At 43.4% G+C, this 26275-nt stretch overlaps 1 protein-coding gene across 3 annotated transcripts in view; it reads left to right on the top strand.

Moving 5' to 3' along the window:
• The window catches only part of sema6cb (semaphorin 6Cb), a 136718-nt gene that overhangs the window by 45601 nt on the left and 64842 nt on the right, over positions 1–26275 (top strand). For 2 of the 3 annotated variants that reach the window (XM_069537681.1, XM_069537679.1), the window contains exon 3: positions 13678–13835. The gene's annotated coding sequence lies outside the window, so the exon portion shown is untranslated. Of the gene's footprint in view, positions 1–13677; positions 13836–26275 lie in introns of those variants that run through there. The other variant, XM_069537680.1, reaches the window with a different exon arrangement.

The raw sequence follows: 26275 nt of genomic DNA, 5'->3' as shown, positions 1-26275 counted from the left end.
ATAAAACGAACGTGTCAGAAGAAGCAAACTTAAAGACTTAATTAAAAACGTGTATGGGCTCAGGGAACTGGAAATCTTGTGACAGAGCTTGAATAGTAAATTTGGTGGAACAAATCAGTAACAGCTTTTTAACAGTAAATCAGTGAAGCAGCCTGTGCTTGGTAAAGGTGCGGGGGGGGGGGTGTACTTTTGTTTACAACATCTTTTCTTGAAAACATTATCTCTTATTTCGGGAATTCAAAGTTTGTTCTTGGGTGTGAAATTCAATCAGGTTTCAGTTTGAGTGTGACCATCAAATCCTGCGTTGTTATTACTGCCTCTGTAGACACGTGCCTCTCAGACTCGTGTGTGTACACGCAGGCCTTCACTTCTCTGATTCCCTTTAATTGATTTGCTGCTGCACTAATGACGGTTATAACATCCAGTTGTCTTCTTTGATGATCCAGTCATCAGAGCTGTCAGGGAGACGCTCCCTCCCCTGGGGCGCTCGCCACACATCCTGCTGCTCATTCCGAGCGGTGGATGCGTGAGCGGCACCTGAACGCCGGCGGATTTAAGGCACTGAGCTGAGCAGTCGGAGCATTTTTTTCTGTGCCTTGAGCCAAGGAAACGAATGCCTGGTGAAAAGCGCCACAGTAAAGGTCAATAAACAGTGGCTCGGTTATTGTGTGGCAGATTGAAAAGGAAATTATTTTGCGGTGCAGGTAGGGGAGTGTGTGTGTTTGCATGTGCTGGTGTGTGCGTGTGCGTGTCAAGACGTTTCCGCTGAGGGTTCCTCCTGAAGTCTTCCAGCTGACCTGTCAGTGTTAGTCAGCCCACAGGCCTGTGAAATGACCGACCACGGGCCTCACCTGGGGCCCCGCAGCCTCTTTCAGCTGTTCTTCTCACACTGGTGCTCCCTACTATTCCATCTGCACCCCCCACCACCCCCCTGCTTTATATTCAGATGCCACACCTCATTCACTCAGCATTTTCTCTCTCCTCTCTCTCGTGCAGGCAGAATCACTTACTCTCCCTCTCCTCTCGAGAGACTTAATGTTTCCTGTTTGCAAGGCTTCAATAAGAATCACTTAATGTAGTGAGAGGGTAGAGACGGACCCCTGGTTTTTCACAGAAAATGTTCCAGGAATAGTAACAGCCTGTCTCAACATCCCCCCTTGTTTCCTGTGGGTTTTGGCCTTGTTTGATGCTCTTCTATTATGAACAAAATGAGAATGCCAACTTTCTCCTTTCTGTCTTGTCTCCCTTTCCCCTTCAATCCTGCAAGATACTTATTCCTTTATCCTCACAATGCTCTGCACACTTGAGCTGCAAGGTTGAGGCTTCCTGTTTTAAAATTCGATTCCGGGAGCACATCCATGCCGCTCTGTCCCAACATGCTGCGTCACTGTACTTTTCCTGTGATGTTGGAGAGAGGGTTGGTGGAGAGAGATTGATCCTCATGGCGGGGACATCAGTCAAGCTGACAAATGGCAGCCCCCAATCTTGGAAAGCCATTAGCAGAGAGAGGCAGAAGTGAAGCTGGGCCATACCCCGATGATTTCCATAAGCCCCCCCCCCCCCCCCCCCCCTCTCCAAAGCACATGAGAGTGCCAGCTAACAACATGGTGGAGGGCGTTCGCACCACCTCATGCCCCTGCTCAACACGCTGACAGAGCTGAGCCTCTGTCGGTGAAAAACAAACTCTCCAAAGACGCATGAAGGGTCGGGCCATCTTTTCATTTAACTGTCATGACTCATGCAGTTGGCAAATTCTCCACGGGAGTTAAAAATAAGTGCTTTACATTTTGTCGACGCTGATTCATCCTGGAATCTGGACAAAGTGAAGTTTTTTTTTGTGAAAACGTTTCCTCGTGAGCACATGTGCTGGAATAGAGTCATTAAAGTTGTTGCAGTTTGATATTGAACATTTTCTCCTTTTATAATAATTACATTTTTAAATCTCACTACATGCAAAACAACTTCTCTTACAATTGCAGGTAAGAGGTGAGATTTTTAGCCTTTTACTGAAAGAGAAGAAAACTTGTCTGGCTCTTTTTTTTGTGCTTTGGTTTAAAGCAGCTACTTTTGCAAAGGAAATATTTTAGTTTGGCTCAAACAGAAATAAAGAGTCTGGGGAGAGAGAGAGAGAGACATTAGCTTCTCTAAATGTGCCAGAACTCGTACTGGAAAACAACTGAATATACCAGCTGATGTTGGATGACTTGGAAATCATGTCTGATTTTGCAGATTGTCTTCAAAATAAAAATAAAAATTTGAGTGAAGTAACATGTTGATTGACGCAGTATAAATACTGAGACGCTTGACTTTTCAATGTATGTTTTGTTAACAGAGCAGTTGATGAGAGCAACGTCGGTGACGACTGTTTGAAATCAGATCTTTAATGTTTGTGAGACGTCTGGGTGGAGAGGAGACTGTTTATGACATCAACAAAGAGGAAATTGGCTGATTGTAGTGAGCCGGTGAACGAGCCACATCCTGAAGTGCGTGATGTTTACGGCTGGATGTAGTTTCCTCATCAGCGCAGACGTTGTGTGTGTTTGTGTGTCTGTTTTGGAATGTCACACTCCGGTGTCAGTCAGTGAAACAGGTAGGAGAGGGAATGCCACTCCACAGGAAATGTCACGATGCAAATGTAGATAGTAGACGAGGAATGCCACTCTTCCTCGAACCGACCACATTTGTTGACGAGCGGCAGAGAGAGGAGCTTTAAACTTTAAACCACAAAGAAAACTCTGACGTTTGGAGAAACCTTTGGATTAAAATGCACTTTTGAGCTTTTTACCTGTGACTTTACCTGAGATGTGACGCTGGAGGGACACAGAGTGAGTAATTCTTTATTATTTCTGTCTCTTTCTCTCTGGTTCTTTTTTCGCTTACAAGCAATTTAAACCTCAACATTTCCTGACATCTCGCTCTGATTATAGATGACAGGAGGAAGCTGTTTTTATGGAAGTGAAAACTACAATAAACAGGACAAAGTTGCTCAGACTAACAGTTGTTGAATAAGTTTCTCAAACTATCAACTCATACTTACAAACTTTGGGTTTTCTTTGTTCCACTGTGAGTTTTCAGAGAGACAAACACGGAATAAAACAAAAATAAATAGAAGTGAAGCTGCCAATCACAGACACAGTAAAGAAAAAGAAAAAGTCAGATCGTAAATAAACTTGTGTCATGAACGAAACCAGCACAAATCCACATATGATACTCGTCACGTGAATCACCTGTTAAACGTCGAGTGCGTGGTCTTGCGTAATAGTTAGTACAAATTGTGTAATTGTTTAAAATTAATGGCACATTCATGAACACTCAAAGTTACAACATTGAGGTCAATACCAACAGCTACTGTATATACAGATCACTACTGCTCGCTAACGTTTGAATTAACAGCTGTTTACGTACGTGTAGAAGAGACTTTGGGAGCTCGGCCTCAAATCTTATTCCTGAACTCTCCAAGCCTGAATGGTATCCTCTTGTTTTGTGTTTGATTTCTATTGCTTCTCTTCTGTTATTTAAAATGCTGACAGGTTAGGCCTGACCTGACGTCATCAAATAACTGGTTTGGGACTCTGAACTTAAATGGAAGCAATTTGGAGGCGTAATCATATATGAAACAGAAAAGAAGGGTAAAATAAATTCAAGACATATGAGACACAATAGTTCCACTCGGTTATTTCTGTCCTTCCAAGAGTCCTCATTAGCTTTTGCCCACATGAAGCCTCTTTTTAAATCCACTCTGAAAATAAGCACTTGAATTGAAAACATGTTGCTAAAAGGGAAAGGTTTCTAGATTTAAATGCCTTCAGTAAGTTACTCAGGCCAAGTGCAGGTCAAGCACCATGTCCGTCTGGTGCTTCAGACATAAAGGACAAGTCCTCATCGGCCTCTGGTGCTTAGATTTTATGTCGAATTTGACCCTTTTATACTTTGTGTAAAAATTAGTATTTCTCCCAGGCAGTTAAATACCACCCCCCCACCCCCCACCCCCTCTTTCCAGCAGACCTCAAACTCCTCGTGGGTGGATTGTGCTTCTGTTTTAAGACGATATGAAATTTCACCCACTATCTAGATTCTGTGTTTACTGAAGAGCTCTGCACACGGGGAACGGGAGCATAAGAGTGGGGCTGTCGGAAAAAAGGGATGGCGTTGACAAGGCAACGGGAGCTCATTATCTCGTCGTCTATGCTGGTCCACGGCGTGCCATTGATGGGTGCCAGAGGAGAGTTTGGAGCAAACGGATGGGGTTGCACCCCACGTTTCACACAAAAGACGATCAAGAAATAACACGTCCACGAAATGACACGTCGCCGCTGTAATCCTGGATTACCTCTCTGCCTCGCTCTCTTTCGCCGTGCATCTGCGTGTCGCATGTTCCACATCAGACGAGATAACGAACAGCGGCTCAACCTCGACTGCTGTGAGCCTGTGTTTGATCTGTCAGGACACCGAATGTGTGCAGCCTCCCTCCGTCCGCTCGTCCTCCTCTGACCAGTTGTTGGCAGGACGCATGAAGCCTTGACAGGTGAGACTGAGGCTGTTGAGGTAGAATAAAAGGAATGTGTTGCTCTGGGTCATAGAGCCAGCATCATGATCCATACAAGATTCCACTCATATCTGATTTAGACATGGCGAATGATGTTTTCTACTGAAGGACAAAAACAATCTGCTGCAGTTATGTAGCAGGGATGTAAAGAGTGTGTACATAAGCAGAACCCTGATAACCAACAGTGTTTTCACTTATTTAAGAAGGTAGTATCATCATTATCAAGATCTCTCAAGAGACTTTTAAAATCATTATTAAATTATGCATCTTCAGTGGTTTAACCTCCACCCGAAATGATCCAGTGCTTTCAAAAAGTGCTACCCCCTAACAGAGGGACGTTTTGGGGGTAAAAATATTTCCCTAGAGCTTATTTTAGATCCTGGTGCCTGCGGTGGAAACTCGAGGAGTTTTTGCAAATGTTACTTGTTCTTAGGGAAAGTTCCTGCGGTGGAAACGCAGCTATTGTTTTGAAAAGCTAAGGTTCAAGCAAAGTGTGGAGGAGGAATTTACTGCTTTTCAGCCTCAGTGTTCTCATGTCCAGACACATTTGTACCAGCAGCTCTGTGGGAGAGGATGGTTCTCGGTGGAGCGATTGTCTTGGACCGCTGCCACCGGTCAGATTACAGCTGCACGAGTCCAGAGAAGAAAAACCTCCAGCGAACAGCCCTGCCTCGCGTCTTTGTTCAATCCCGTTCCTCAGCGTCGTATTTCTAGAGTGTAACAACTTCTTTTCTCAGAGTTTGGGAGGTGTTTACATTTCTGTCTCTCAGCGGCAGGGCTTTCTTTGCAGGATGTGTTTTGCTGCCGGTGTTTACCGTGGGGTTACTTCTTACTTGTGTTTGCACGAACTGAGTGGGAGAAAGGGATTCAGTGTTTTTCCTCTTCATGATTTGCATGATTTCGGTTGGGAGCACTGTGCGCAGCAGCCTGCAGAGTTTTGAGACATATATAGTTTGCACAATTACTCATAGAGCTCAGAGTTGCAGGCAGAGATTTGACATCCTGAAGTCCTTCAAGTGTGCTTGTTCTCATTTGTGTGCATTACAAGCAAATGTCAAATCTTTTATCCACGGGTTTAAAGAACCTTAATGAGCAGCGTTCTTTAGGCTCAGTTGAGCAGAGGTGCTCTGACAACAACACTATGATAACAGAAATAATTAATTAAAACCTTACGGGATAAAATATGTAAAGAGTGACCTTGTAACAGAAGAGATAAACAGAGAAAATGTAACATGGCATCTTTCTGAAAGGTCCCACTCAGCTGCATATTTCCTTCTGTTTATCTGCAGACTTCAGATGCTTTTTGTGTCACCTGTAGTGATCAATGTGACATTTTCTGAAACTCTCATATCAGACTCTGTCTTTTCCTGTGAGCAGATCGGCTTCTCCGGGACGATTTGCTCTTTTCGTGCCTTATTCAAAAGCCCCTCCACACACGAGACAGAGGAGGGAATAGAATAAATTCCCTTCTTCAAGTCCTCTCGGGTAGAATTTGGAAAATAAAATTCTTTTGACTCCACCGGATAATAAATAGGGCAGAGAGAACCTTAAGGTCCCATTAAATTTACCACATATGACACAGATTCAGTTCTTTGTTTAGTGCACAAAGAAGTCTTGTTTTGCACAAATTAAAGGGCTGAATGTCTCCTCCCTTTATTCACGCAGGGCATTTACAGACTGTTGGCGTTTCTTTGTTCGCTCACATGACATTTATTGTTGACATTTTGCAGTTAAGATATCAAAGTTACTGGAAGGACGGACAGAGAGAAAAACAATGCAATATATCAAAGCAGGGCACAGACACCTTTTTGCCAATAAAATCTCACAGAGGCAAATCAGATAAGTAGCAGTCTTCACACACAAACACAGGTTCTGTACGTAGAAGTCTGCCGAAATGTTTTTGTGTCTGAGAGGAAAATATTTGTATTCTTGTCTTTGCATAAAATATGAGTTAAGGTGTTTATAGAAGGGCGACTGGGGGGAAAAAGGCACCTTTCAGTATAATGTGCTCTTTAATAAAGACACAGGTTGGCAGATTGGTTGTGTCAGTGCATGTGGCATAAAGCCTCTTCAGGTGATTTATGAGCGCACGGCTAGGCTATTACATTATGTGCCCCAGTCCTATTCAGTGAGGGAGATAAGAGCAGCCCACCACTATTGGAACACTGCAGGTACAAGCGTTTTGTTTAAGTGGAATTTCGCTGCTTTTTGATAAAGGAATTAAGAACGAGGAGAATCTAATCGTGTCGTCTGTGCTGCAGCTCTAGCTCATCTATTAGGTTAGCATTTGTGCTTTTGTCCTTCACAGTTTGCAGAGAATGTTCAGGGGAAAACGGCTGGAAATTATTTGCATCTACATTGAATTTCAAATTGCAAAACTCTTTAATGTGAAACTACTATTATGCATCGGTTATGCTCGCACGAAGCAACCTAAGGAAAACGTTTTTTAATCTGTTGGGGAGTGATGGAGCCGTGCTGCTGAAGGAAGAGGTGCTTGTCTGCAGTTATTCCTTGCTCTCTGTGTGGCTTTGGACCTGCTCTTGTGTTTGCAGAGGGAGAGGGGCCGACAAGGCGAGGCCAGAGTTCACGCCGCACAGCGCCGCAGCCGAAAGGCCAGTTGTCAGCCACCGGCGGCGGGGAAAACAACAGGGCATCAGCCGGAGCGGTTTTGAAAAAGGACGAGTCAGGGTCGCTTTCAATTAGCACAGCGTGGCGTCACTGCACCGAGCCACGGGGGCCGGGAGGAGGGGGTGGGAGGCGGCCTTGGGCAAACACAAGGAGAAAAGAAAGAAAGCAATTACAGTCAAAGACGGAAGAACTGCAGGTGGGAGACAAACTCTTGTTGATCTTTTTTCATGCCATCACTGAATAGAATGGATGAGCTTAATGTTGAATATTGGGAAATCTTTTTTAATTGTATTAAACTAACCGGAAACAAGAAAATGTGGGAAAAAAGACAACGGCTGAGGGGCGGGGACAGATCAGCAGCACATCCCAGGACTGACACATAGAGACTGACAGTCATTTACTCTTATGATCGATTTCGAATCTCAACATCTAAAGTACCTGCTCGGCCAGAATCTTACTGCAAATACCGGGTCGCTCTGCGTGTTTGGGTATAATTGTGATCATACATTTAAGTTGGTAAATACCAGATGCAGTATTTAAAATATGTTTATGTTGTTTTTTCCTTTATTACATGTCTCCAATCAGTTCCCAAAGCATTTGATGGTCATTTGGAAAACCTGACTATTTCTGAATGTGCTGCCATCATTGTACTTTTGTGATAAAGCGCCAACAGATCCCAGGGACGGGCGTCCAACAGCAGTGGAGTGGAGTCGAGATGAAGTTTGTCAGATGTGAGGGACTGACTCAGAACTGCCTCCTGGCACGATGAAAGAGCGGAATAATTAATGGGTCTAATATTCCACTTGATCCTGACAGCCCCTCAAGATCTCATTTGTGACAAGAAAGCGTGAAGACTCGTCTCGCTGTCAGAAACGGTGATGGAGACCAGTCTACTTAGGATTCATGACAGTAGATAAGAAGACTAAAAAAAGCCGGATTCATGTTGGAGTCATTGGCAGGCGAGCTCCAGTTACTGATGACATCATTATGTCAGAGTTGCGAAATGAATATGGACGGCAGGACGATTTAAAGCATAACAGGATTTCATTGTCATTTGGCAATCAGGCCAACTGTGACTCCTCTGCCGGCTTCGTGGAGATAAATCATGTGTTTACAGAAGTCAAAAATCGGCACAGTTATTGTGCTAAACATACCAATGCATGCTGGGGCTGTTCTCCCCCGAGGTTGGTGAGAACCAGTGAAGCGAGATACGACTCGCCGTGGTCTGCTGGTGCAGAGGCAAGCTGAGACAAATAATGCAGCTCCCAATTTGGAAGGCATTATCTGCTCCGAAGTGTGAGGGCTATTTATGTTGAGTGTGGGTTTGTGTAATGAGTGTGGCCGTACCGATGTGCCAATTAGTCCGGTGCTCAGAGACTTGAACGTGCGTGCCTGCCTCGCCACTTGTTGGGTGCGAAGACGTGATTTAGGCAGAAATAATTGCAGCTCTGATGTTGATACGGTGCCTGCATGATTTTGCTTTTTCAGCCTGATCCCTGTTTTAATCAAGTATTCAGTGTTTTCCAATCATTTTCATATTGTGGCTGGAAAAGCCTCAATAAGAGTTTTGACCATGAGACGCTCACATTTTTAATTAAAACCGAGGATAATTGAAATTAAGTGAAACAGCTTCTCACTGACCGCCGGTTTAGTTCTGATCAATTCGTCAATAAATGTCCTCACATAAAAAATGCATCACATTCATCATGTCGGACGATGTGAAATGACACTGAGTGGCCACTAATTGATTTTTTAAGTATCGGTCTGAAATATGGGCAAAGCATAAAGTGAATTAGAACATTCGTTAGGATTTCAAACATTTAAAGTTGATCAGCAAAACACTTTGTGAAGAATACATACGTTCCAAACCTCTCACAACTTTAATGTGAGTTTTAAATCAAAACGACAGCGGTGAGATAAAATAAAACTCAATCTCCACACACCTCTCTGCACCTTTTAGCAAATGTGTGTTTTCTCCAACACAGTCATTACGCACATTACAAGGAGACTGCAGAGTGTTGGTTCTTATCGTGTCATGTTTTCCAGATAGCGATCTCTAATAAGGAACAAATGTGTGGATGAGGAGGGGGAATGGTCTCAAATGAAAACTGCAAACAACACTGTTGTCGTCTTCTGTCAGCAGAGCGGTCAGGGCACTCCAGTTATACACAGGTGCTCTACAGAGCGAGCGAGGCCCGCTGAGAACTGAGCAATTTATTAGACATGTTTAAAGTAATATGGTGTAAGTTGGACTTTGATTGAATTCTTGTTTATTACACAGACTCAAGCTTTTCAGTTCTGGATTGTAAACTCATCTCAGAGGAGAAACACGCATCCTTAATCTGAAAAGTTCTTTTATAAACACCCTCTGTGGGTATTTTTCAATCGGCCGGCTCCTCTACCCTCGCTCTTGTCAGTGGCCCCAGTCTATTACACTATCCTCCTTTTTAAAAGACTGCAATTAATCTAATTAGTAATCAATCAGCCGTTGGGCCTCCCGCCTCCTCTGTGCTAATGGAGGATATGACAGGCCCGGACCTTACATTATTAATACCTCCATTCCTGGAGCCCAGGGCCCCCCTGACGCCTGCTGCCAGGGGCCATTGATCACTCCCACAACCCAGTGAGCACCGCAAGACCTGCAGGGAAATATCTAGAATAGGAGGAGTGGAGTTGGGCATGGGATGTCAGTGTGTGTGTGGGATGAATCTGTTTGGGGTTATTTTGGAAAGGGAAGGATTTTGCCAGTTCCGCTCAGGGGAGGTCAAATGGAAGCAAAAACCCTGAAAGCGAGATGTTGGCTTGGTGGTGCGTGCACGGGGTCTGCAGGGAAGCTCGAGGAACACTTCAGAAGGAGATGAGGGATCGAACGTGTGGTGTTAATGGGAATGTTGTGCTCTGAAAAGCTCATTTGGTTAATGGGGCTCACCTCAAAACTATTATGGCAGGATAAGGGGCCCTCTCTGCGGGACTATTTCTAGAAAATGAGATTAGAAATTATAGGCTGCCACTAACGCTGGGGAACAATGATCGCAGTGTCGCAATGAAACAATCACAGCAACATTATCCTTCATCTCCCATGTGTTGTATGAGCAGCCGATCTAATGGCCCCGACAGCTGAAGTTACAGAGCCTGATAACGACCCCGCCGTCTGATCTCATTCGCTAAAATCGATATTGGAATCTCTGTTCAGGCTGGAGGAAGAAATGAAAACTGTGCAACAACAAAACCTCTTTGCTCTTCGGTGGCTGTTACGGTCCAGCAGGCAGACACCGTCCTGCGTCCCCTTTAACTGGATCTGCTGACCCTAATCTATCTAACCTCCCTGCCAGCGGCTCCTTATCATGATGCTTATCCAGTGGACATGTTGTTTTTAGGGACGTTCTCTTAAGATTCCAGTGGTTAGGGCTTAATAATTCAGTGGAGCTTTATCTTGAGATGATCTTATCATTCCCAAGTTCATTGTTGAATTTGCGAGAAGGGTTTGGTCACATCTTCAATTACTTCTTTTCCATTTAAAGTCTTGTTTTTAGTATTTTGAGGATTTTGCGCACATTCCCACTGTGAACTCAGCAAAAACATTCAGTTTAATCCACCACTCGATGGACTCATTGACTCAGGAGATGTTTTAATGAATGTTCAAGGACAAATGCAGAAAAGCACTTTCCCTCTTGTTTGGTTTTGTTGCTTTAGATGTTTCCCCAGAGTTAAGGAAACTGTTTGATCATTTTAAATGGATTCTGTATTGGACACAAGGTTGTTTGTGGTTCTGTGTTCTTTACTCTGGCTTTGACTCCAAAAGATACAGATTCTTTTACAGTCTTGTAGTCTTTAATATGCAATTTCCATTTGTATTATTAGTCACTGTGTTTGGTATTTGTTTTGGATTGGATGGGTCTCGTTTGTTAATTATGAGGACTTTTAATGCTCTTGTTTATTCCTGCCATATTAAATGTTAAAAAACGAAACCTGAAAAGGGTTGTTGACGTTAAAGCCTGACCAATATGGACATGTGAGATATTTAGATATATATGTACATATTTAAAACATGTCAATGATGATGTCATTATAAAACCTTAATGACAAATAAATATGATTAAATCTTGATATTTTACAGTTTAACCAATAAATTAAGAAACAAATATAACCAAAAATATAGAATTTCAATTAAGAATTGTTTTCTAAATTGTGTATCCTGGGAAATAAAAGTTTTCCTTTCCACAATCATCTGACACACTGACGTAAACACATGTATGTACTGTAGTAACATGCTCTTCACAGTCACTCAGTGTATTAGGTTTACATACTTTTGGATTCATAACAAAGAGGCTGTTTGATTTTTCTCCGTGATCAATATTAATGTATTGGAAAACAAGACTCGTCTCAGTGTTATTGATGGAGATGATTATCTTCTAGAAAAACAGCTCTGACGGCTCCACAGTGACCAACGGGGAAAATAATTAAAGTAAATGATTCGAGATTGTTTGTTATGTTTGCTACTTATCGTAAAACACATTTCAGACCTGGCACCACTCTCCTTCACTCTCCTCCTCGCCGTTTCCCCATAAAGCCACCGCGGCCCCGGAACCTTTCCACCAGCCAGCCCCGTGGTCTGATTGAAGCCCCGCCCCCCCGTCTTTACACCACCCGGGTTAAGTCGCCCTGAGCCGGCGAGCCAAACCGCTCACAGTGCTGTGCTTCATTTGCAGATGGCTGAGTTGTTAAGTATTTACAGGCCCTCGGTGGCGGCGGTGTGCGTTGAGCTCACAGCAGCTGCAGTCAGCTGCCTCATTCAGGAGGCGATTGGGAAATGCAATGCAGCTTATCTGCTGCGCTTAGCGACTGAGTCAGTGGACTGAACATGTTTTATCCGCGGCTAAAGATGTGAGGAATCGCTCTGCGGCCACAACCTCAGACCCCCCCCCTCTTCATTTAAGTGCCATGTGGGTGTAGGTGTATGTGTGGGGGTTAAAAAGTGAGTGTGTTTAATTGGAGGGAAGCTTGGTTACAGGAAATCCATGGACCAGTTGCCATTAGTCACCACAGATCATGAGAGGCGATGTGTGTGCGTGCGTGCGTGTGTGCGTGCGTGCGTGCGTGCGTGCGTGCGTGCGTGCGTGCGTGTGTGTGTGTGTGTGTGTGTGTGCGTGCGTGCGTGTGTTTTCAGGGGTTGCTGAACTTGCAGGAACTGATTTTACAGGAAGTTCATCCGTCATGAGTTCTCATCAGGGTTTTTGTGGCATTTCTGTGGGGAGGCTGCTGGGTAAAGGATGACTGTGCAGTAGTGGACGTGGGCTAACGACAGAGCGGCCGGCGCTGGTTCAAACCCCAGCTGTGCCCCATGAATGACCCTCCAGAGACCAGCTCCGGGCCAGTGAAGAAAGTTTCAACATTCTGAGAAGTTCAGACGGATGAAAACAAGCCCCCAGCAAAATCATGACCGATAAGAAACCTGAGGGGAAAATATAGTTTCATGGTTGATGCTGGAGGAAACTGTGGACGATGCTGTAGATTAAAAATGGGTCAGACTAAAGTGATGTCACCCACTGGTTAGTGAGCTGCTGTTTGGAAGCCTTCAGTTTGGTATTTTGTCCGTCATGGACGATACTAGCTGTCAATCACACGGTGCTTTATGGTCTGTTGGACCCTAAATTGACAATAATAAGATTTGAAACTAGAGATTGAGACATAAACTCCTTGAGACAAATGTTTCCTGCTGTTCTAAATCAAATAAATCATTTTCTCACAGACCTCGAAAGAAACTGACCGGTCATTTTCCTGGTCCACCGCTGGTCAGTGGTCAAACATAAGGAGACAACACTAGTACATTACTTTCACATTAACTTTATTCTACCACTCTGGGTTCCTCTCAGTTGACATCCTGAGGTTTATCAGTTCTGCTGCTGTGCACAACATTTCCTCCAATATGACATATTGTTATTAAAACCAGTTTCTGATGCCCACGCAGTTAACACAGACACAGGCCTGTTGGACCACATGGTGCATTGTCTGCTGTCAGAGAGCTGACACTTGCTCTATAGACACCGAGTGTGGGAGGAGGTGTGGACATCGAAGCTGAACAATCTAAACTCATGGCGTGACTGCTGTCAGTGAACGTTCTTTGACAAAGTTTGATTAATGATTTGAATCCATATAAAGGGGAAAATCTCTCCTCACATGTCGTTTTGTAGTCGTGCCCATAAAGCAGCGAGGCCACTTTCTTATCATTGCCACGTTGTGGTTGTTACCCAGCACATCTGGCTCTATTTATGGCCTCTCTGCTTGTGTTAGCTGTGATGTTATGACAGCAGAGTGACTGAGGAGATTACGCTAAGAGGACACAGAGACCCTCGCCAAGGGGGCTCTGCAGGTCATCGGCCCCATTTAAGCCAAAAAATAAAAAAAGAGTCCGACCCCTGAGGTTTTGCAGCCGTGTGTTTCCAGAGCAGCTGCTCCTCTTGTGTTGTTTTCCATCCTCATGATTTATTTTTCTGTTTTCACAGGAAGTTTGTGGAGGACTGAACGTTTTCGGAGGGAGAACCTCACAAGGGGGTCTCGGCCCCGACCGCCCCACCACCCACCCCAACTTCAGAATCCCACGTCCCACTGTCCCTCGCTGAGGATTTGGAGATTGCTGGGCGTGGAAAACAAAAACCTGTCCGTAAGTTGAGCTGTGATTCCTGTTTTTCTTGTTTTGGTTTGCACACACTTTAAAAACAACCCGGTCCTGTTATTCTGACTTTGAACTTTGTTTGTGTTGTTGTGTTTTCATCGTGGTTTTGCAAAATACTCAACTTTACAACCGTGGATCAATAGAGTATCTCTGGATAGTATCCGTGTGCTTCTGGTATCGTGCATGAGAAAGACGATCAATGCCACTCCAGTAATGTCCCATATATCCCTAGACAGAAATAAAACACACAAACAGCAAAAACAAGCTGAATTAAAGCAGATTTAAATTCTGATTCCGGTGCCAAATTCTGATTAGTGATACTTGACATTTCCTCCTTCCATTTCAAACAAGTGAGAAAAAAAGAAAGCTGCAAAAATAACCAAAATTATTTTAGCTCTGGCAAGAAAAAACTGAAAATCTTGTCGGAAACCATCAGTGACGATGAAAAAATTCTTTCTCCTAAGAACAGGAACAGAATTTATTTCAAGTATTTGATGAGCCTCGAGTTCCTTTCACTTACTTTTGAATTATTGCATTTTATATTCATGACAACTTACTGCACCAAATTAATCCTTAATCCTATAAACATTTTCTCAATTCAGATTTCTTTCTGTTTCATGTCACGCTACTAAACTACACAAAACAAAATGTAAATATTCTTTACAATTCTAGTGCATCAGTGAGTTTCTATATATTTTCTCTGGCTCTTATTGTCGGTGTGAGGTTCTGTTTGAATATCTCTTCAGTGTGTTCTAGTACGTTTTATACTCTCAGCCGTATCCAGAGAACATGGCGGGTTGTTAAGATGACTGCAGGGAATAATGATGTATTTGTCTACTATAATTTGAAGCTCACACCCTGCGAGGCTCTTCGTAATGGAGACAGGACTCAATGGTGTTCCTCTATCACACCCATACCTGACTGCTGCAGTATAATAATGAATGCAATGTGTTTTTCCAAAGTGGCACAGAGACTGTTGTTGGTCACAGCTCGGCCTCACACGCCCAGGCACACAAATAAACAGGGGTTTTGTCCCCATGAGCTCTTATTCAATAGCACAAATGCTCACGTTGGACTATCTCGTCATTCACGCCACTTTCAAAGCGCCACCATTGTGCCGTGATCCCTCCGTTGGCCGGCCGTGCATATGTGCGACATGGGGCCATTGTGGAGCATTGTCCATCAGTTTAGGTGAATAGAAGCCCACCACTTCTGCACCGCTCTCTGCTGACAGCTGGGAAACAATAAACGATGGTGAGGCTGAATATACAGGAACCCGGGTCTGAACCAGATCCCTGGCATCACGGTGGCATGAGGGCCCTGATGTGAACAGCCATTTTCTGCCTGTCATTATTGATGACACAAAGACGTATCAAAGGGGGTGAAATGGGACAGAACGGTAGTCAATGCGGGTGCACAGGCGTGAAACATGATCAGACCGCTGAGTAGAATGGAGGTATTATTGTGCCAAAAACCAGAGAGAGAGAGATAGAGGCAGAAAGAGAGCGAGTGGCATTGCTTTCATATCTTGTCACCCACTCGTTGACAGAGCATGCACTGTGTCCTTCCCACTAAAAAATGTCACTTAGTGTGATGCATAGTTTGGATGTTTGAACATTTGTTCACAGCCCACATACTTTGAAGTATAAATAATAAACAGCAGCTCTTCACAAACCCTGCCCTTTGTGTCAGTTTGTACAGAGTACGAGTGATTTAGGATGTTTTAACAGAACCAAACTTTATGACTATGTTCCATTGTTTACATTTGATCTGGTTAGTTTTGGTTTCTCACTGTAATTTAGGGAGCGCGCTAAAGAATGTTGTCTGACATACGTCCGTCCTGTTGTCGCCACCTGTCTGGGCTGCGTCTACACTGATTGGTTTGTAGACGGGAGGGCAGTAGTCTTTATGTTTAAATGAATGAACTGGTCCATTTGGTTGCCATGGTAATATAATGGTATTATCGTTGTTTAGACATTATATCGTCGGAGGTGAAGGAGGCCCTCTTCTTTTTCTTCTCTAAATAGTCTGCTGGTCCAGACCGAGCCACGTTAGTGTGAGAGCGCCCTCGGACTCTTGAAGCTTCACGGTGTGATTGAGCCACTTATGAGTGAATCGAGCTAATTTTATTACAGCTCATTAACTGTGTTCTATCCCATCACCTCTCTGCAGGACCCTGGTTTTAACACCTGTCTGTTCTGCCTCCAAATAAAGGAAACGTTCTGCCAAATGCTAAATAGAGTCCATTGGTACGACACGTCTGCTAAAAGTGCTCAACAACACACTGTATATCTCATCCAGCCTTTCACACACACACACACTCACACAGTCAGACACTGATGGCACAGCATCAGGAGCAGTCAGGGATTCAGTGTCTTGCTCAAGGACACTTGGACGTGTTCTCTGGAGGAGCCTGCGATCCCCAGTGCCACACTGAGGAAGCAGCTGTCTCAGTCGGTTTTCTGCATTTTTTCACTTTAACTTTATATCATTCTGTCGGTGCGTCTGCTCTAGATTTTAAAGCGAGGGTGGTTTGTACCTGAGCCAGCTGAGTCACCAGGATCGCCCCCAGTTTAAACGTCTTTCTTCACACTCTGATAAACTCCAGTTGACCTCTCTCGCTGCAGTCTTTTTTTTCAGTGTCTTTATTTTTCGCCTTCTTTCCTTTTCTTCTCTCCTCGACTTGGGCTCCTGCTCCATGTTAAACGAGGGCAAGGCCACACTTGGATGTGCCGCGACAAATTGGCACAGAGGAGGCAGATGGTGATGGGGAGGAGACTGGTTTTCATGCCATTTGCCGCAGCGACATGAATTGATATCCGTGCCGCAGAGCAAGCACACATGCTCCACTTGTGTAATCCTGACTTTCGTTACCAGACGCACATACACACACACTCACCAGAGCGAACACTGCCACACATGCCACCCTACATCAGCCTTCCGTCCCCATTAGTGCCAATGATGGGTGCAGTGGAGGCGCTCGGTAACTGTCAGGCTCTCGGCTTGGCTCCGCTCGGAGGGGCGAGGGGATGCTGAGGGATTTTTGACAGCGAGACACAGCTCAGACTAATGGTAGGCTGGTGGGAGTCTGGGAGCTTTAACACCCAGCCTACTATAGAGACACATACCCTCACTGATGTACTGTACATGTCAGGAGGCTGTTCTATTTACAGTGTTGGTGTCCTAACAATGTTTACCCGTGCGGGTTCAGTGCAGCTCGACTGAAATCCCTGTGGGTGTTTTTTCATGGCAACGTATCGTCTGGTAAGATCATAGTTTGTCTTTCAGGACTGGCAGCGCTCATTAAGCTGTGGCCCTGGGATGTGGGAATGTTTCCCGATTGGGTTTTTTTCTTCACAGTTGAGCAGGGATTCGAAAGATACACTTTAAACAATGTGGGGCTGCAACAGGAAATGGTGGAGATCGGAATTAATGAGATTTTATCGATGCCAATGCCATTAACACTTCTGTGTCCCGGTCCGATTCTTTATTGATTCTCCATTTCCTGATCCATTTTCTGTGTGAAGGAAAACAATCGGCCAACAGAGATTTCTGCAACCACCTGATTATCTCTGAGTGTGAACACAGTGTTGGCCGGGTGTAGAAATATATGCATTTGAGTCAGGTATGCAGAAACTCCACTGTTAAACCTTATTTTCATGCAGAGATGCAGTAACGAGGGGTATGTTGTCACCCACGTAGTTTTCTCTCACTACAATATACAGATGTTCCCCAAAAACATACATATCGGTATAGATGCTAGTTCTCAACTGGTTCTTGTTTCCCCTCTAAAGGGAGCGACGTGCCCCAGAATGCATCACAGGCTCAGGTAGATGTGACTTTGCTGAAAAAATGGTGTTAGTGCAGCTTTTATTAAAACAAGAACACGAAGCAGTCTCTTTAAGTGAAAAGTTACATTGAGATGCATTGCATTTTTTCACCTCGCCAATTATCAAGTCATCACAGCTTGCCCTAGATGGTAAATGAGTTGTCAACTGTAAAGGTGATTCTAGAATCTAATTTAAATAAATTAAAAATAGGTTTCCTCTGAACATTTTAGGCCTGTCAGCGTCTCTGTAGCTTTCTCCTAATTGCAAATGCAAACATTTATAGATGAGCAAATTAGAAAGATCTGAATGACACCATCCATCATTCCACCGATAAAATCCGGTGAACTGCAGTGAACCTTCGTCTCACATTTAAGTAACATGTTTTACGAGAGTGGAAGAATATCTGAAACTTCTGCTCAAACTGGACAACTAACCAACTCATATTAGTCTGAGAAATATATATATAAACTGAAACTGCACTGGAACCCATGCATTAATTAATACAATTCTCTGAAAAAATATGAAATAAACCTTATCTTGGAATAAGTTTGTTAATGAAAGTGATAAAAAATCTCTGGCTTTGCTTCAAAATCTAATGGGTTCTTTCTTGGCCCAGGTCCCACCCTTCTACCAAGGTTTGTTGAAATCACTTCAGTAGTTTTTTCGTATTCCTGCTGAAAAAAAAAAACCTCCATATTCCCAGCAACTCTAATAAAAAATACTTAATGCCAAGCGTGCAAGGTTTGGCCGAAACATTTTTGAAGTGCGTCTTAATGTCTGTTGGCTGCTTCAGTAAAGCCCCACAGATGCTGGCACAGTTAAAATCAACATACAACCAAGTGTTTCAAGTTACTACATCAGGCTCCGTCAATCGGTACGTTGTTGAATACGGAGCCATAATAGCTTCTGTTTGTAGCTTAACGGATGATTCAAGTGAACATCTCCAACTCTTATTGTAAGAAAAGAGAAAAACACTTTCTGGCTCCAAATTTTATCAACCGTAAAAATACAGGTTTGAAATGAAGTGGGTTTGTTAATGGATCAGATTTTCCTCTCATTAAAAACATGTGTTCGGTGTGTGGGCAGGAGGATGGATAATTACCAGCTTTAGGTTCCTCGACGTGAAACGTGACAGGATAACTTTCCCACGGTTGCTTGATATGCAGTGAACCTGGAAGCCATAAGCAGGGGATATATATCGATCAGCAGATGTGATGTATGCCCTCCGAACAGGCATCTGCAGTGTCATCTGAGTGGGAGTTGTGAAGCTCCCTCGGGCCGCCGGAGCAAACGTAAAGGTGCAACCGAGAAAACACAAGAGCTCAGTCCTCAAATGCTTTCACACCTTAAACTAGATTTTACTCTCAACCAGCGATGAGAGATAATTGTATTGATCAACCATTTGAGCGGGTGTTCAACAGTGTTCTGATGGGCGTTATAACTACAGAGAACCTCATCGACATTCCTCTGAAATACGCCTCGAAGTATTTGGACTTCAAAGAGACTTTTTGCTGACTTTCATGTTTATCAACGGTTAATTATCCTCACGTGGGAGAGATGAAATGATGTAATTTCTCAGGGCGAGTGAAACTACCCGTCCGAGGCGAGGGGGGAAAAAACCTCACACAGCATGCAATTAGATACACGGAGATCCGGGAGGGAAGCCAGTTCCTTACAAGAGAACGCACGAAATCCAATTGCGTGTCCGTGCTCGAGCACAGGCAACAAACTGTGAGGAGGAAAAACAGCCCCTCAGTTTGTGATAACAGCTCTTTCACTGTCAGCACAAACAATATGCAGACCTTACTGCCCATAACAACGACCAGTGTTCACATTTCCCACAGCTCTCAGAACATGGAGTGCAAAAACAAATCTGCAGCCAAGTTTAAATAAATCATCTCCATGTAATGGAGAAAGAAATCCCTCTTAAAGAGCATAGCTGCTTTTTACAGTGTCAGCAAACATGGCTGCAGCCTCCCTGCACACGCACTGAGCCTGAACATCTGTGTCAGGAACAAGATTCAGATAGCGTGTGCTTGACTTTAACAGCAATCCTCTTATCCCTCAGCGATTTCATCCCTGCGCCCGTGTTTGACACATTTAGTGAGTTTGGATAATGAGGGCGGGATCATTTCAAGTTGAGGTGAAAGTCGGGAAACCCTCCAAAGCTTGACCCCTGTTTATAATGACAATTCAAATAAGCACAGGGTCAACAGTTTAATATATACATATATATTTTCTACTGAAACATGTAATGGTCATAAAATGATGAAACGTATTCAGGAGTCGGTCTGGAATTGGGTTTAATTTATGGCAATGTCCTGTGTCCTGTGCTATTGAATAATATTTACTTTGAGGGTAAAAGCAAAATTAATGAAATTGCACTAAAGTTCATACACTCGGCCATTAAAGATCTGTCACTATCACCCTTCAGATAACTCCTCTGCACATTAACATCGATCTGTTTGGACAGCTGGCCGGGATCCAAAGTAGCTGCTCGAGATGGAACAGGATCTGTGTCTTTTAGCTTTTGGGTGTTTGCGCTGACACCGTCTCGCCGCACGTGCCTGCCAATGCAAAATACGGACTTTTCCTTTTTTGTGCCTGAACAGATGGGTTCGGATATTCTTCCTGTCACCAATTAGCTTCAGATTGTGACGTAAATAACAAAGCCTGCAGGTCATTTGTAAGAATAGATTAGCTTAATTATTGAAATACATTATTTGTTAGAAATTAGGAAAATGAATTAAGATACATACATAGATGGAAGTACTTTAAATAGGGATTTAACAGTTGCAGCATTGATCTCAGCTGTTAAGTCGTTGGCCTGCTCTGAAAAACCAAGACCAGACTTTAGTCAGCAATTTGGCTCCAGGAACGAGCAGGAGATCAATCTCAGCTGGTCTAAGATGATGTGCAAGCTCACAAGAGATGGTCCGATACAAACCCTTCCTCCCTGATACAGATTCCGATAACTGGACTTTTTCATATCAGCCGAGTACCGATCAGATACCAGTGCTTTTAGAAAAATAGAACAATGAAGTCAATATGTTGTTCAGTTATCTTTGTTGCTCTGGAGCTTTCTTTGTCAAATTTATTACATCGTTTCAAGCACTTCCCAAAGTTTGGCGCTGCAGTTGGTCCTTATTTTTCTTCGCCTTAATGAACTCCTCGTGCTCTTTTGTGTGATGGTTCTTCAAATGCTGCAAGTTGTAATTACCCACACAAGTTCAACCCCCTTGAAACTGAAGTCTTGCATATGGTACATTTTACTTGTTGGATTTACCAGCATGAAATATTGTCAAATTGCTCCAGCTCTCTGTAATGTTACACTACCAAAACTTTAGTTTTACAGAGGCAAAGAAGAATTTATTTCCAGGAAAAGAAAACTGCAGTTTTATCTGGGTGAAATAAATATATATTCTCGGTACATAGATTCATGTAATCATGTTTTTGGCAGTAACAGGCATTTCTGAGGCTGGTATCTGAACATCTCTACTTGATTGTGTAAAGCCTTAAAAGTTATCTTAAAAGTTTAGTGCAGAAACAAACAGAAAGCCATGCAGCAAAGCTAGAATCTGTCTTCTTGAAACGGTCCCTAAAAGCAGCATTTTAAAGCCACTGAAGTCGATGTCCCTGAGGAGCGTCACAGAAATCTGGTCTGGAAAAGATAAAGTCATGAACAACCCTGTGTAAGCAACTGTAGCAAATATGTACCTTTCAATTTAATTTGAGTTGGTAAAAATGGAATGTGAAAACCTTATTTACTTGGTCCTTAAAAAAAAAAAGGCAAGAATCTAATATAACCCCAAGATTTCTTGCAAGTGGGTTAATATATTGTGATGCGGCTCCCAGATTATCATCTCCATCTCGGAGACTTCAGTCTCCCAACTTTGTTTTCTTGTGTGTGAGGTTTGTCTCCAGGAGTGTGTAGAAGCTCTTTGAGTAAAACAGAAGGAGACAATTTGTTGAATGATAGATTTCAGGGTTTGAGTCCTCCTCATCCACACAGAGTGAAAATTGTATTGTGTAAAGTGCAGAGAACCAGTCGGCTTAAATAGATGAAAAAGCTGAAAACTTCAATGTTTGTCCTCTTTCCTTTATTTAAATTTTTTTGCAATGCTGCAGTAGATAGTGATCTCATCCCCGGCTGCAGCCCGGAAGACTTTGGAGGCGAGAGGCTCAAGCAAGCCTCAAAGCTTTTAGTTTTTAATGACGGAATGTGCTCCGTCATTGAGAAGACTGATTAAAAAACCCTTTGTGTCATGGTCTGGGCAGCGGCACCATATGGCTGAAGGACTTAAGCACACAGAGAAGACATCTGCAGTTCCAGCAAATTACTGAGACAGAGGCAAGGGAATGAAATCGCTGTGATTAAAGTGAATCTGCCTCCTTCTTCCTCTTCTGGAGAAGTGACTCATTTAAGAGTAAGACCAGTGTTAGTTTTTAATTGTGAAGCAGTGTGAAAGTTGAATGTCAATTTTGCTCTAACAGACTTTTAAATTGAGTTATCTGGACAGTTTCTGAGCATGAATGTGATCATAGAGGAGGAATAATATGTCGGAGTCAGAATGTGAAGTCTTTATAAAAGCCGAGGTTACACGTTGGGTTGAAATATGCCAGCGTAGGATAATATCGAGAATTGAAGATATCAGCCGTGTATCACTGTGCCAAGCTTGGTTGTAAATTATATATACTGTATAATTACTGTTTTTCCCGAAGCCTCTGTTTCTTCTTCTGTGAATATGGTTCTGTTCTGCAGTTCCTTTTAAAAGCACAATTGTTTTGATTTTGGGCCGTAGCCAGACCACAGGCCACAGAGTTTAAAAAGTCAGAGTATCGAAAACCTCCGCACAATCTCACAGTGTGTATCCAAGGGACTCATTGTTTATGGGTCCTGGTGTGTGCGAAGATACTTTCTCAAAAACGTGTAAAAGCACACGTGATAATTTCAAATGTTCATCGCCCAAGCACGGGTCAGAGTTCTTTTCATCGCTCTCACGCTTCTGTGTATATCGTCCAGGTTTACTTCAGGGCACAAAGTTTAAGTAGAAGCATTTCTTCACCCTGCGTTAAACCTGGATTACAGCAGCTTGTTCAACAGCTTCATTTTGTTTTGCATCAGCTCTCGGTTTCAGTTCATTCTGCTGAAAAACAAACAAACGGAGGGTGATAAAAACAAAACTCTTTTGGAGGAGATGATACAATATTCACATACATGATGCATCTTAGTTAAGGCCAAGGCCTTGCAGTATTAATAGGAGAAACCCAACAGTTCCCCCACATGTGCAAGCACACAAGGTGAAATAAATCCATAACAGAGAAACATCGAGTGAAAGAGAAGGATGGTGGTGAAAAGAGAAACTGTTGAATTGAAGCTGAAAACTGAAATTAATTTACCCTTTGACTTATTATTCTGACAGCAATCTGTGGAGGCTGCAAGTGTGCATCTCCCTCAGTTTCAGCTTCAGCTCCTTTAGAATCGCTGTACTTTTTTTTTTTTTTTGGAGTCAAATGACTGTGTCAATTATTTTACAGCACTCACACGGGTTCATCAGTACCCAGCACATAGTCTTGAATTGAGAAACAACGTGGTACCTGCTCCATGGAGGCTTGTACATAATGAGAAATATGCCGTGATTGAGCATCAAGGTCATTGTGGCAAAGGATTTCTCAAGAGGGCTGAAAAGTCATCTGCGGAGTGAGCAAACAAGGCCAGGTGGCTGATGAATCCCAGAGCAGTTTGACAAACCCCATCACCAGCGACAAATTAAAGTGTCAGCGGCGGCCCTACGTGGTATCACATTTCCTGTGTTGTTCTGTGATAAGGCCCAGTGCCGATATGAGCCTGCAGCACATAGCTGTCTGCAGAATGGTTTGAGGAGGCCACGGGAACAGAGGTACAGTAACAGGAGACCCGTGCAGATGCTTGTCTGTGAGTATTGATTGGGGCCAGACGTCCAGACTTCTGTTACAGCCACTGACGCACGCAGGCAGGCAGGCAGGGCTGGCGGCCACCTCTCCGTTCATCCCTCTGTGCAGCCAAAAGGAACCGTTGTCAAAATGTGACATGACATACTGTCACATAGCGCCTGCGGATAAGGGAATTTGTTTCCTGGTTACATACATCCTTTTGCTATAACGCATTTAAAGATACCATGCTCCATTGTGTCAGTCGGAGACACAGGCGGCTTAAAATACATTTTCACACAGTGCTTATGTTGGACAGCTTGTGTCCTTGTTTTTTCTCCTGTAGTGGCTTTGTGTCACAAACCTCCTGGCAGCCGCAGCCACAGTTCACGGGAGAACTGTACATAAACAATGGCTAACTGCATATGAAGTTTGCAGAGAGGCTGAAAGGAGTGTTGTGGTGTGTGGATGTGGCTTCGGTTAATGGCGCAAGAAAGTATAACTGTAAGAGTCATCGTTATTGTGACCGAGGGGAGAAGTGTGTTTTTGCCCAAAGTCTTGAAACACACAGTTTAATAAGGTCAGATGATATCATCAGATGATAGATTTACATCCAGCTACAGTCAAGGATCAAGAATTTTGATAGGGAACAATTTACCAACAAAACAACCAAATGTGTCACTGGTAATTCTTATAATATGGAAAAGCAGCTAGTGCTAACCTTTACGAATGACAGCAGTGGTACAACAAAATGCCGTCACTGCCCAAAAATAATTTCATGCTAAGGTGACTCACTAACACGACTGAGCCTTTACTGTAGCATGTAACAGCATCGTATCAGAGGATTGGCTTGTTTTCATTTTGCACCAGAAATGTGGGGGAAACTGAACTTGCACAGAAAATACTTTTATTAAAAAAAAAAAAAGAAAAATTGTATTTCTCTTATTTCTTATTATAAACCTTGGAAACTAAAATAAAAAAAATATATTTTTACACACTTTACCTATTTGGTACAAATACCAGATGGATATACATCAAGACAGTTGCTCTTAATTACAACATCAAATTCACATATCTGCAATTATTTCCCCAATTAGATACACAAGATATGTGAATCGCTTCTATTAAATTGAGACTAACAAGTGGTGCAAGCAGTACAACCAGCTGTTGAATTGAAGAGGTTTAGATTCATCCACTTAAAATGTACGTCAACAAGCCTCCCGATAGAAACGCACACTTTCCCTCGCTCTTTAACTCGGACACATTCGGCCTCTTGTCAAGGAAGCTGCAAGAGTAATGGTCCCAGGTCTCCGCCTGAACGTAGACTAATGAGTATCTCAAATCCCACAAACAGAGTGCATTTATCACACACTCACACGTAATGACGCCACCACCCAGGCTCAACAGCACGCTCACACCAGTATCTGGCTCTATTACAGATGGCCCCTTTGTCCCACTCACTTTCTTATAGCATAGCTACTTGGCCAAACCCTGTGGAAGGAGCGAGGAGAGGAGGAGGAGGAGGAGGAGGAGGTGGTGGGGTACAGCAGAATTGGAGTCAGATTCAGTGGCACGTCTCCTGGTGTCGGGGAGCGTTTGTTTTTCTTCTGTCTTACTTTCTTTCTGTCCATCTCCTGCTCTCGCAGCGTGAATTAGTCTATTCTCAACTTCTTTTATTCTCTTTGTGTCTGCTTCATACCAGTCTTCTAAAACCAAAAATGCAGATGAGTGGAACACTTCAGCTCAGAAAAGGCGACAGCGTCGACAGATGAATACTACACGCGGCGCTTTGATCCGCCACTATCAAGTGTTGTTTTTTATTTGTGGGGTGACATGGAGCTTTGCACAAGGACTCTTAACTCAGGAAACTCTAAAGACCTGTCTGTCAAAGAAACATGAATTTCAAACGATTAGACATGTGGCAACAGATATTAGGCAGGATGTGGTTTATATTCATGGGTCCCATTGGAGGGAAGATTCAACATTATACCTCAAGTTTATAGTCTTACATCTCAGACTGTGAGGAAGTCTAGTGCTCAGTTCAGTCGGCACATGTCAAAGAAGAAGTAAAGACGCCTCAAACACAATGGCTGTGTAATCCTCAGAGTCCATTGAAGAGATCTTTATGTTGGGAAGGAGGAAGAATGATTCGAGCTCTAATTAGATGGACTTGTGAGCCGGCCCTGCCGCTTCTAATGACTGTTCCACAGAGATAAGAGCGTATCCTCCTTAAGAGCTGGAGAGGCTATACATTATCTAAACTGAAATCCTGGCAGTGCTTTAAAACACAGCTCAGACACATTAGACATGTGGAAGCAAAACTTTAGTGCTCCTGAGACGGTAAAGGCGCCACGTCAGAGGAACAATGGACAACTGTGATCGATGCCTCTGATGTCGCCTCAGAGACGGAATCGAATTGGCAGCCGGTTCGGAAAGGTCAGTCTCACTCTGACTTTACTGCGTCAACTAAGGATTTCTGTGACTTTCTCCAATTCTGACTGCGACATCCCTCGGCAAGGAGGTGAACTGGCTCATAACAACCCACGTTTTTGTTGAAACCGATTAATAAATATTTAGATTCGGAACATTGCCTGGCTATTTTATTTTGTTTATCCTTCAGAGACTACCCAATCTGCAAATGAATGTTGGATGGATGATGTTTAAAAATATGCTGCAGCTTTATAATCC

Source organism: Paralichthys olivaceus, chromosome 13 (assembly GCF_024713975.1).
Source record: "Paralichthys olivaceus isolate ysfri-2021 chromosome 13, ASM2471397v2, whole genome shotgun sequence".
Taxonomy (NCBI): Eukaryota; Metazoa; Chordata; class Actinopteri; order Pleuronectiformes; family Paralichthyidae; genus Paralichthys; species Paralichthys olivaceus.
Note: the sequence above shows the minus strand (reverse complement) of the source record. Positions and strands in the feature narration are given on the sequence as shown.